This window comes from Panthera pardus, unplaced genomic scaffold (genome assembly GCF_024362965.1).
Source record: "Panthera pardus isolate Hobbes unplaced genomic scaffold, ASM2436296v1 HiC_scaffold_25, whole genome shotgun sequence".
NCBI lineage: Eukaryota > Metazoa > Chordata > Mammalia > Carnivora > Felidae > Panthera > Panthera pardus.
The window spans coordinates 11,654,993-11,667,477 of NW_026526821.1; the positions used below are offsets into that span (position 1 = coordinate 11,654,993).

Sequence of the window (12,485 nt, forward strand, 5' to 3'; positions counted from 1 at the left end):
TACCCGACACTATGTTGGTTTACTGTCTAACAGGCACCACTAGATTGTCAGCCCCGTGATGGCAGGGATTTTTGTCCGTCTTGTTCACTGCTGGATCCTCAGTGTTCCGAACGACTCCTGGCACACAGCGGGTAATCGGTAGTGAACGGACAAGTGCAAGCATGGATAAAATGCCTCCTCAGCTGGACCAGCAAGGCAGCAACCGAGGTCTTACATGCGTCTGGCACACAGCAGGCATCTGGGGCACGAGCGGATGGATAGTGACGCCACCAGGAACTGAGAGAGACCAAAGCAAAGCAAACAAGAAAGAGAAGAAACTATGTATCCGGGTTCCCTGAGTGCCTGTCCCATCCTAAGCCCACCCCTGACATTAGCTCACATCATCCTCATGACAACACCATGAGCTAGGTCTTAAGCCCATTTTCCAAACGAGGAAACTGAGGCTGAGTGAAGAGAAGAGTTTTTTCCCCGGGCCCCATAGCCAGGGAGGGGCAGGGCATTGAAAATCAGTCCTGTCCGCCTCCAAAGGCAGGCCCCCAAGCTGAGTGCACCGGCCCGTTCACGCTGTCCACGGTGGCAGAGCCCCTACTATGCGCAGGGCTGAGCCAGCCGATGGGAATGTGAGCTCAGGGCGGCCAGGCTTTCAACGCTTGTAAGCTGGGCCGAGTGTCCACATTTTTGCAGGAAACCGCTCGCTTTTCAATGCTAGAACCAAATCAAAATGCTAGAAAACACTGTGCATGTTAAAGGAAGAATTTCCGAGGGCTCCTACTTCGAGACCCTTGGTCTACGCCTGGGATTTCAGAGAACATGGACGTCATTGAGGGTGGGGCAGGCAAAGAAGGCTTCCTGGAGGAGGTGGAACCAGGCTGCTAATGGGCCTGAGGAGGGTGGGGCCAGCCTGAGAAGAGGGGGCCTTGGGCTGCCTCTGGCCATGCTGGGGGTCAAGTAGGCTCCGTCCAGGATTCCCGGAAGAGGCCCAGCAGGTCAGACCAGCCTGACGTGAACACCTGGGAGTCAGCTCCGAGGCTGCCTGCCCCCTCCCTTCACCCATGCTTCCTTTCCATCCTCCTCTGGGATCTGAGCTGCCTAGGATTTGTTTCCCAGAAGACTCTGTCCCTGAGAATTTCCCATGGGGCCGGCTGGAGGGAGGTCCTGAGGATGGCCCAGCACGGTGGCAAACTGGCAATGCCTGAATTCTTTCGTCTGTCGTCATTAGAGACAATAGACGCTGAAGCAGAAAGCGTCTGAGAGCCAAAACATAAATGTATGTTATGGGTTACATATGGGAAATCGTGACATTTAAGTGAGATGTCCTGAAATGTAAGACTGTATCAGCCAGTCAGCTGCAAGGTAACATTTGGGTTTCTTTCTTTCTTCCCTCCCTCCCTCCCTCCCTTCCTTTTCTTTCTTTCTTTCTTTCTTTCTTTCTTTCTTTCTTTCTTTCTTTCTTTCTTTCTTTCTTTCTTTCTTTCTTCTTCTTCTTGTTTCCCATCGTATATAAGTTCTATTAATGCAAGATGTGGGTGTATTTCAATGATTGATGATAGGCTCTATGATTGATATGATAGGTTGAGATGATTGAGGCTGACGTTGAAACCTACTTCACCACTTACCGGCTGGGAGACTTCGGGAAAGATACTTGCCTTCCCTGTGTCCTCACTTCCTCATTGGTAAAACGGGGTTGAGGGGAGTCACCAGAACCCGGGACCATCATGCAGTGTAAAGATGATGCACATTAAACACCTAGAAAGAACTTTAACCCTTGTGAACATTCAGTAAGCACCAGCTATGATTATGGTCATCGACAGGGCAACACATCGCTATTTCAAACCACGTTATAAAATATCATGGATTCTGGAGACATTGGCATAAACTCAGATTTGCCTAATACAGATACAGATGGTCACATATAAAAATATCTGCAGAGGTGTGCGTATACATGGGTTGAATACACAACAACCCGTTTCTTTGCTCCGTCAGCCAGGAAGGCCTACAAGAAATGCTACCCCCCCAGCCACGGGTACACCCGGTATCCAGAGCTTGGGTTCTAATGCCATTGTCTGATAGGAGGAACCACGGCTCCACACCGAGAAACGGCTGATGCTAAGACTGGGGCAGGAAATGTTCGCGATGAGCCTGAAGCAGCTTGTGGTACCAGAGGTAAGAAAGGGCTCAAGATGAAAACCAACCAACCAAACAAAAAACCCCCGATGTTGATGGGGCCACGCCAAAGGGCAAAGAAGCCACCTTCAAGAGCTCCCCGAGGTCCAGGTTGGGACAACCTGAGCAACGAAATGCAGTAGTGTTGAATTGTAACCCAAAGTATAAATAAAATCAGTATCCTTGAGTCCGTACCGATACGAGCGAAGCTGAATACGTACGTAGGGGAGAAGACAATCATCCCCGCTGTGGAGTACAGTCCCTGCTCCATAGGTGGGGCCACGCAGAATGACTGCCTTCCAAAGAGGATGCTATGGAAAGGGGAAAAGAGAGCGACTTCACAGTGGAGAAAACTGACGAAAACTACCTGAGCCAGGTGGTCAAGGTCAACACCCACAGTGATAAATCACGTTCATAGGATCTACCCTTGACGTGATATGATAAAAATGTCACTTTCCGGGGCGCCCGGGTGGCTCAGTTAGTTACACATCCACCTTCGGCTCAGGTCACGATCTCACGGTTCGGGGGTTCGAGCCCCACATAGGGCTCTATGCCAACAGCTCAGAGCCTGGAGCCTGTTTCAGATTCTGTGTCTCCCCCTCTCTGTCCCTCCCCCGCTCATTCTCTCTCTCTCTCTCTCTCTCTCTCTCTCTCTCTCTCTGTCAAAAATAAATAAAAAACATTAAAACAAATTTATAATGTCACTTTCCTTCTGAGAAGTTCCTTCCCCTGACCATAAGAAAGACATCAAATTATCCCAAGAGAGGATACCTATTATCCCAATAGAGCCTGCCAAAAACCTGACCAGCACTCCACAAAACTGTCAAGGTCACCAAAAACTAGGAAAGTCTGAGAAACCGTCACAGCCAAGAGGAGAAAAGAGACCTGACAACTAAATGTGATATGGAATCTTGAGTGGGATTCTGAACCAGAAAGAGGACGTTAGCGAAAACTGAGGAAATCCCAATAAACTATGGACTTGGTTCCCAGCAATGCACCAACACGGTGGGTGGAGGGTTAACAAGCACACCTGTGAACTAACATTGAGGCGTGAATTGGAGGAGAGACCTGTTTCATTTTTCTGCAAATCTAACACCGTTCTAAAACATAAAGTCTACTCTTAAAAACTCGTTTCCATTTCCAGTTGGCTTTTTTTCCGTTCTCTTATAGTCCGTGGAACGACCCTTTCTGAACCTCGCTGGTTCATGCCCCTTCGGCCTCAGAGTCGACACTGGCCTGCCGTCTGTTCCGCGAGTTCCCCGCCTCAGGTTTCCGCGTCGCCTGCTCATCTCTGGGTCGATGGCAAGTGGCACTTTGTGCAAATCTTTCTGTGTGGAAATCGCGTCTTGAGCCAGAGGACCTAGTCTCCTGGCATGGGAGCACTCCTTCGGTTATTCTGCCGTGTAGATGCCTGCTGTTTACATCAGCAATCAGCAATGCCATTGGCGGGTGCGGGGTGTGGGTTCAAACCCTCAGGGTTCCTCGGGGTCATTACGAGTTCTAGGTGAACTTCTTCCCTCCCTTCGATTTTATGATCTCGAGAGACACCCCTGTGCCCGTTTCTAGGCAGGGGTCCGTCTGAGAGAGGGGGGGGGTAAGGCTCTGCCAGACAGCCTCCATCCACAGCAGAGAGTTATCTGGGTCAAAATGCCAACAGGGCCGTGAAGAAATTCTTCAGTAGAGCAAGGGTGGGCCCCAAATCTCGGGACCCGTGCCCCAGACCTCCTCCCCGGCCCTGAGGGCAGCTGACTCTGTCTGGGAGGAAAGAACAAAGGGAAAGCACGTGGCAAGACACCCATTTCTCAGAAAGTCTGGGTTGGAGGTCGGGGGCCTGGGTTCAAGTCCTGAATCTGCCTCTGACTCATAGTGTCACCTTTCACCACTCACTTCCCCACGTCTGGACCTCAGGTTCCTCATCTGGGAGTCAGGGGGTTGGACCAGCTGAGCTCAAGCCTTCCCCAGTTGACACGGTGCTGATGAAATCAGGGCTGGTGATATTATGCCCCCCTCCCCGCGCCCCCTGTCCCCCTCACTCTCCCAGACACTGTGGCCACATTCACCAAGGGCCAAACTCACATTCACATCCAACACGCTGCGTCTGCATCTAACAAGTTGCAATGACCTGTTCCCTTTGTATTTCTTTGTAAAAGAAAGGCCGCAGGGGAGGGGCGTGCAGGTGCTTTTCTTTAAGGTGCCTGATGCAAAGTGCCGGACCTCTGGGCTGGAAGTGAATCACCATGAGTTTGCACTTTGTATATTGTAGTCCTTCACAGCTTTGGTCTTTGTTTATAATAATCAACCGTTGGAATGAAATTCAAATTCCTCATGCCTGCCTCCCTCTCTTTCCAACCCTCTCCCTCTCCCTCACTCTGTGCCCCCCACACTGGCGACACTGTGGTTCTGTGAACCCACCTAACTTGTTCCCACCACAGGGCCTTTGCATCTGCTATTCCCTGCACCTTCAACACCCTTCCTTCAGGCCACAACTTCTTCTCAGCAAGGCCCTCTCCAATCACCCTACTTAAAGAAGCCCCTGGTCACTTCCCATCACACCTCCCTGCTTTATTTTCTTCTAAGCCTTTACCACCATCTGAAATGATGCCGTTTGCTTACTTATTCACTTGACCGCTGTCTGCCTATCCAAAGGCAGGGATTTTGTCTGCTTTGTTCTGTCATGTCACCCTAACACTCTACCCAGGGCCTGACACATAATAGGGTCTCAGGAAATACGGTGACATGAATGAGTGAAAAAAGACTCAGAAATCCCCAGCAATGGCCCTAAGCTACATACAACAGCTAGCGTTTATTGAGCATCTACTCTGTGCCAGTCACTGTGCTAATGTCTCATCTCAGGGGTGAACAGTTTCATGGTCTCCATTTTGCAGATAAGACCAAGTTTTCAGGCCTCAGAGCCTCAAAGGATAGAGCAGCTCTGAACCCCATCTTAGAACTTCAGTGTTTGGGCTCCTTCCACCCTGCCAGGTTCCTCAGTGACAGAGACGTGGTGAGAGGGCCCTGCCCGCATGTACATGCACCCCTCATCTAAGGTAGAGCCTTCTGAACACCTCCCTGTCCCCACCGCCTGGTGGAGCCCCTGGGGCCAGGATGGGAGCTGGGTGTGCCGGCAGCCGGACCTCGTGCCGATCAGTGCCAGGAACTGGCTTGGGGAGCAGAGTCTGGACCAGTCCCATGTGGGGGTGATGTGGGCCACTTGTCCCAAGTGGGCTCTTAATGTTCACTAGGGCATAGAGGGTGGCAGCGGGCACAGGGTCCCTAGATGCCCAGGGGCTCAGATCCCCACCAGCCTTCCCCCTGGCGGTAAAGCCGATCCCCAAGGCCCTGGCCTTGCTAGCCCTTGCTCAGTTTCATGCTCCCAGCCTGGCAAAGGTCAAATCATTCTGCAGCCCTCTCCGAGCAGCCCAGACCCAGAGCGAGGGGATGCCAGGCACAGAGCTAACTCTGGCTCCCAGCACCTGCCTTCCAGCAGCCCCCAGCCAGGGTAGGCAGGGAGGTGGCAAGTAAATAATAACCCAAAGGCGGGCTGTAAGCCTTGAGTGCAGACCCCTCCTTAAATACTTGCTAGCTGTGTGTCCTTGGGCAAGTCTCTTAACTTCTCTGGACCTTCACTTCCTTCCTAGGAGAAAATCCTGCCTCCCACTCCAGGAGAGACCCCAGAATAGTGGCTGGCATTGCTGCTATGGAGGCCCCCCACACTCAGGGCCTGCCCCCAGGAACAGAGAGGAGAAAGAGGACACAGGAGGACATGTCCCCCCCTGGCTGGGGAAGCCCCCAGTCCACCTCCCACCACAGAGGAGGTGCCCGCCCAGCAGGGCCTGGATCAGTGAGTGGGAGTTTGGCACAGACATACAGAGGGAAGCGTGATCCCGGCAGAAGGCACAGCCAGGGCAAAGGGAGGGCGTTCTGCCCAGTGAGCCACCTTCTCTCCCTGAGGCCTCAGCTCAAAACCACCTCCTGAGATGGGCCCTCCTGCTCACTGGATCTGAGGATGCCTGCACCCCTGCCCCACATCAAAGCAGCGGGCTCACTGCCCTCCTTAAACTTACGATAATCTTACTCGTTTGTTTATTCTATGTGTCCCCTGCCAAGTCCCCCAAGGGCAGGGACAGTGTCTGTCCTGGGCACTGCTCTATCCCGGAGTCTGGCACAGTACCTGGCAGGCAGCAAGCACCTGAGCATGAGTTGAATAAGTTACTCCCCCTCCCTGTGCCTCAGTTTCCTCATCTGTGGACCGAGCATCATAATAACACTCACCTCATAGGGCTGTTGTAAGAATTAAATAAATTAACATTTGCAGAACGTTTAGGACAGGCCCTGAACACCACGTAGATAAAAAACACGATGGATGAATCGAGAGAATTACAGGGGCAGAGATTGCAAAGTCGCACCGCCGAGTTGTATCATCTGTTGTTCTTCACTCCACGTTTGCATTTCTTTCCCTATTTCACTTTCTCCCAGGTTTTCATTTTGACAAACTTCAACTGAAGAAAGTCGGAAGAGACTTCCAGCACCACGAACGTCTCAATTCACCAGTTGTTGGCTTTTAGTTTCGTGGGCTTTCCTTCTCGCTAGATAGAACAAGATGAATATTTATACTTCGGTTTCCTTTTCTTATTTCTTCTTTCCAACCAATGTGGGAGCAAGCTGGAGACGCCAAGATAATTTATGCCTAAGTTCTTCAGGGGCTGTGATTTTTCTTTTAAATCTCTCCCTCAATGGATGTATGAATTCTCTGGAACCAATCGTAACTCATCTCCTGATTTTATAAATCTGTAATTCTACAAACCTGCTAATCCATGCAGCTGTGAACCTGGAAATATTGGTTCTAGAAACCATCACCTGCTGGTTCCTGGAGTCCACACATGTCTGAGGTCCTACGTCTCACTCGTCTGGGATTCCCGGCACCCTGCCCCTGAGGTTCAGTAAATCCGCAAGGCCACGAGCCCGCTGCTCTCAGTCGGATCCCACTGTTTGGCACCTCTGAGCCCTGATTCCCACTTCCCAGAAGCCCAGGCCTGAGACGGAGCAAGGGGAAAGCCCAGCCGCCCCCAATCCCGACACAAAACCAAGCTCCAAGGATGCCAAGAGGCACAGGGACCCAGTCACAGGCCCAGGGGTGAGCCCCCCGCCTGGTCGCACCCAGTGGAGCCACTGGGCCTCCTGGGCGCCCAGGCCCTCCTCAGGCCAGCTGGGCGAGGGGCAGACGGGCGGCCCCACCCCCCCCCACCCCCCCCCCCCCCCGGCTCATGGAGCAATCCGCTGAGTCACCCCCACCTCATGACTCGCCTCCCGCCACCGCTGAGGCCTGTAATTATGGCCTCTGCCTCCTCCAAGCTGGGCCTTATCAGTCCATCAGGGCAGGCCAAGGAGGGGGACGCCCGGAGGTCCCCCCCGGACGCAGCGGTCCTGGAGCTCAGTGGCACGCGATCTGGGCATGCCTCTGCCGTCGGTGGTAGCTAGCCGCAAGCCCGGAGGTTGGCTTTGGCTCCCAGAATCCCCAGCGTCCTTTCCCTGAACAGCCTCGGCTTCCGCCATTCAAGCATTTTGCTTCTAGAGTGTGCACTGATCACCCTGGGACATTTCGGACTGTGTCATCCCAAGCCCAGCTAGGGAACCCACTCTGTGGGTGCCTGAGGGGCCAAGGAAGACCCAGTGCACAGCTGCCTGTGGTCATGGCTACGAGGCAGAGCTTGCGGTGGGTGCCGGAGAAAGGGGGAAGGAAGGGACAAGAGTGGGGGCACAGTCCCCAGGGACTGGCTCTGGAGGGCAACAGATGGTGGGCAGGCCATAAACCTGCCCTTCACTGCCTTCCTTCCGCCCCTTGTCAGCAAGCTCTGACTCTGGAGGAAGGGACTCTGGTTCCCCATTCTACAGATGAGGAGACTAAGGTTCAGAGAAGCCTGGGACCAACTCCCACCCTCCGGGGATGGTGCTGATGCTGGGGGCAGGGGGGAGCTTGTCCAGGGAACGGGGATCCCTCCACCCCAAGTAGAGTGTGGAAATGCCAGCAAGGGCAGTCTAACTGCAATCAAACATCCTGAGTTCAAATCTGGACTGAACCCCTCTGTGCCTGCTTCCCCCACTGCCAATCGGAGATAATAACAATGCCAACCTCATCTGGGTGTGGGGAGAATTATACCCAGCATGTAGTGAGACACCTTCTGAAGGCACACAGTAGGCTCTTTCCCTCCTCCTCTTGAGGTTGGTAGAGCCCTCCTCACACGAGTTGATGGGAGGCAGGGAGGCCAAGATGTGTCTCAAATAAGAGAGGCTGCCTCTGTGCTCCCCCCTCCTCTCCCCGCCCCCACACAGGCCCCTGGGAAGCTGCAGGCTGACCCTCACTCCAGGGCAGGGTCCCTACGTTTAGCAGCCCGCAACCCTGCACCTCCAAAGACACACACAGACACATCTCAAGGCCTGCAGCACGGCTGGCTGCTTTGCAATTATTAATAATTTCCGTTCTCTGTCCCTCCCCCAGACCTGCTCAACCAGTCTCCCCAAAGCAGCAGAGCAGGCCTGACATTTGAACCGACTATTATGTTCTCACTTCTGAGGGAAACAAGGAGAGAACATGGGCCCATGTCTTAATGCTGGCAGAGGGCTTAGGGGGGCAGCACAGGCCATCTCCAGCCACCCCCCCCCCCCCAATCCTGAGTCCCTGGGTACAACAGGACAACAGTCAAGCTTCCCAGGGAAATGGGATCATTACTCCTTTCCAGAAGACCGGGTAAGAAAGAGAGAGAGGTGAAGCCCCTGCCCAGGGGCAGACTGGCAAACCCTCCTGAACGGAAGCAGGAGCGTGGGGTGGTCAAGAGTCAAACTCGGCGTCTGGATTCACGTCCCGGCTCTGCTCTTTATTCACTGTGTGGCCTTAGACAAGTCACTTCACCTCTCTGAACCTCCACTTTCTCATCTTGCGACACAGGGTGATGAATTCGCACGCTGCAGAGTCAGTGGGACTTCAAAAGCCCCAGGCCCAGGGCCCACTAGGGCGCATGGGACGCAGACCTATGGGGCCAGGATCTGGGCATACCCTTTGCTCCCCAGAGCCCAGAGGGGCCGGGCCAGAGGGCTAACCAGAGCTGCACCCGAGACCTTGAAGCCCAGTCCGATATCGAGCCATGTCTGAAACCCACCAGTGGGGACAGGCCGGGCTATGTGTCCCTTGCTCCACAGCTGCCGTTCGTGACTCCTCCCGGACAGTTACTGACCAGCACACCAGAAAGGTCTCATGCTGCCCGATGCACCCATGCTGAGCCTCTGAGCAGGGGCAGGACCTGAGCTGGGAAGGTCCAAAGTTGAGGTCTAACATTCAGGGCCTCACCAGCTACCCCCTTGCCTTTGTGAAATATTAGAATGGCCAAGAGCTCAAGCTGCCTGGTTCAAATCCAGGCTCCAGTACTATGAGCACGTGACTAGGTTTTTCTGCGCCTCGATTTTCATCTGTAACATGGGAGCAATAATAGCCTAGAATTGAGGGGGAGGTTAAATGCAGCAGTGACTTTTAAAGCACTGAGCACAGTACTTGGCACATAGTAGGTGCCCAATAAATTGAAGCTGGTAGTCTGTTCTGCACCCACCAAGTAGTTCCTTTTTTTTTTTTAATTGATATAACACTTCATGAAATGGACAGTCTCAGAGAACTCCAAAATGAGGCAGACGGAAGGAAGCTTCTACAGGATAAAGAATCAAGAGAAAAAAGAAAAAATGTCTGAATAGCTCGGGTTACACAGTCAACCTTGTTAGAGGTTGAGTTTTGTTCTTCATGCTGTTCCCTCTGCCTGGTAGGACCATCTCCACATTTCTCATATGAATTCCTATGCATCCCTGAAAGCCCCACCTAAATCGTCTCTCCACTGAGGAGCCATCTCTGACCCCTTACACATGTGCACACACACACACACACACGGGTACCTCCCCACAGCCTGGCCACACTACAGGTAGATGAGCTGGTGCCCAGGGGGTTTACCATTGGATCACGAGTGCCCAGCATGGAGGTGTGTGGGTGAAAGGTTTTCTCTCGCTCTTTCTGTCTTTTACCTCTTATATAATCTCAACCAAAAACAGACACACACACCCCCCCCCCCGCCGCCCCACCGTCCTCACAAATCCCAACAGATGTGGGAAGAGCTTATAGTTTCCAGTCAAACTTTGAAAATTTCCTCAGGCCACCACCAGAGTGAAGGACAGTGCGGATCCCAAAATGTAGAATTCAGGATTAAAAACCCTTTAATTAAATGTGTCATATAGATTATTTAGGCAGGTGAGGAGAAATACCATTGGCACAGTAAGAAGGATGGAACGGCCCTGCGTGTGCTGGAACAGCCTTCAATATAAGTTGTCAAGTCAAACAAAAATAAAATGAGGGGCAGGATGGGATATAAACTACACCGGCTGTCATTTTTGTACAAAGGAGGGCAGGAGGAAAGGACAATTTATGTATTTGTTCGTATGTATGTAAATTAGCTCTGGGGGGAAAATCAGTTAATGGCGGCTGCTTCTGGAGAGGAAAGGTTGGAGGCTGGGAGTCAGGGAGGATGGACACTTACTCGTCACTCCATATCCTTCTGTACTTTTTGGATTTTCGTACCATTGGCTCACGTTAGCTACTCAAAAATAAGTACCTGAACGAAGTGTAGGGCTCGGGAAGTCACATACTCCCACACCAGACCCAATCGGATACAACAACCCTCTTCAGCACCCTGACAGGCTATCCTTCCTTGAATGCTCCTGGTGACAGGGAGCTCAGTAACTACCCAGCCAGCTAATCCATCTTGGGATGGCCTGCAAGGGTGAGCTTGAGCTCAATGAGACAAGGAAAGAAATACGCTTCTGGGGCGCAAGTGGGTGCACCTCTCGTGCCCCCGACAGTGGGCACAAATGTGAGTTCCTGCCGCTTCCAGGACCTGCCTGTCCCCAGGCCCGGGCGGGAGATGGGCTGGGTGGCAGGGTGCGCTCTGCCGTGACTCAGGCCCCACGGGTGCCCGAGGCGCAGCCAGCTTCCCAGGACACAGGGCTGTGACTCAGGGCCACACAGCAGGGCCAACCCAGGTGGCAGCTGGCGGGCCACGGGCACACCCGCGCCCCTCCCAGCTCGAACCCCAGCAGGGCCTCTGCCCCCGGCACACACCGCCTGGCCCACCGCTGCCCCCCTTGGCAGACGGTGGGAAGAGGAGATGAAGGCTCTGGCGCCAGACAGCCGGGTTAAGCCCTGCCTCTCCCATTCACTGACTCGAGCCTCAGTTTCCCCATCTGTACGGAGCGTAACCATACGGCCCTGCCTCCTCTTAGGGCTGTTACGGAGATGCTCCGAGGTAGCTGGGAAGAGCGTCCGGATCGGCCCCGGCACGGGGTCGGTAAATGTCGGTCGTTACTCCCGTGGGGGCCCAGCCTGACGCGAGGTCACGGAGACCAAAGCCTCGACGGGAAGCTGGGGTGCCCAGCCCACCCTCCTCGGCCCGGCCAGCAGGCCCCGGAGGAGCAGGCCTCCAGGGGCACCTGGCTTCAGAAAGATCTATCAGACAGCCCCCGAGGATGCCCCGGGTCCCTGTGACAGACTGTCAGCTCCACGAGAACGCAAGCCTTCTCCTGTTTATTGGCCGTGTCCCCTCTGCCTGGAACGGGGTCTGACGCGATACGTGTCGTCGCACACAGTCCCACGCTTAGAGGCTCCCGCACTCGGTGCGATGCCAAGTGCCATCTTGAAACCCCTGTTTTGAACGAGGGGCACTGCGCTTCCTTTTGCCCCGGGCCCCCGAATCCTAGAGTCAGTCCTGCACATGGTTGACAGCTAGGCTGCGTTTCTGAATTTTACCCTGACGGTCACAGATTGCGAGTCTCCATTTACAGATGAGGAAACTTAAGGTTCATGGAAGCGAACAGACTCGCCGACGTCACCCAGAACGTGAAGCCAGGCCTGTGGGGCCCTGAAGGCCCGGTGCCTCAGTTCCCCCATCAGTTTCCCCATCCTCGGGCACAGCCGGAGCAGCCTCTCTGTGCCAGGTGAAGCCGCGGCCCCGCGGGTATGGACCTCAGGGCAGCGAGGTCAGAGAGCAAGCAAGCTCTGCTGGCCCCACCAGAGCCATTCTGCTACCCCTTTCTCAGCTGGGGAAACTGAGGCCCAGCTCGGAGCAGGAGCTGCCAGCTTGGCGAGGGCGCCTGCCCGGGAGGCGGCCTGGCCCGGGGCCCGGTCAGGGGGCGGGGGCCTCTGTGAATGGCTCCTCAGTCCCCGCCGACCACAAGCGGGTTGGGTGAAAGGCGGCTGCTCCCCGCCCGCTTCCCCGCCAACGTGGGCCCAAACAATG

The 12,485-nt window shown here is 54.2% G+C and overlaps 1 long non-coding RNA gene across 1 annotated transcript in view; it reads right to left on the reverse strand.

The window, feature by feature from the left end:
* LOC128773454 (uncharacterized) overlaps positions 1–12,485 on the reverse strand; it is an 83,910-nt gene continuing 71,425 nt past the window's right edge. The window contains exon 3 of the long non-coding RNA XR_008417700.1: positions 1–276. This is a non-coding gene — a long non-coding RNA (uncharacterized LOC128773454). The remainder of the gene's footprint in view (positions 277–12,485) is intronic.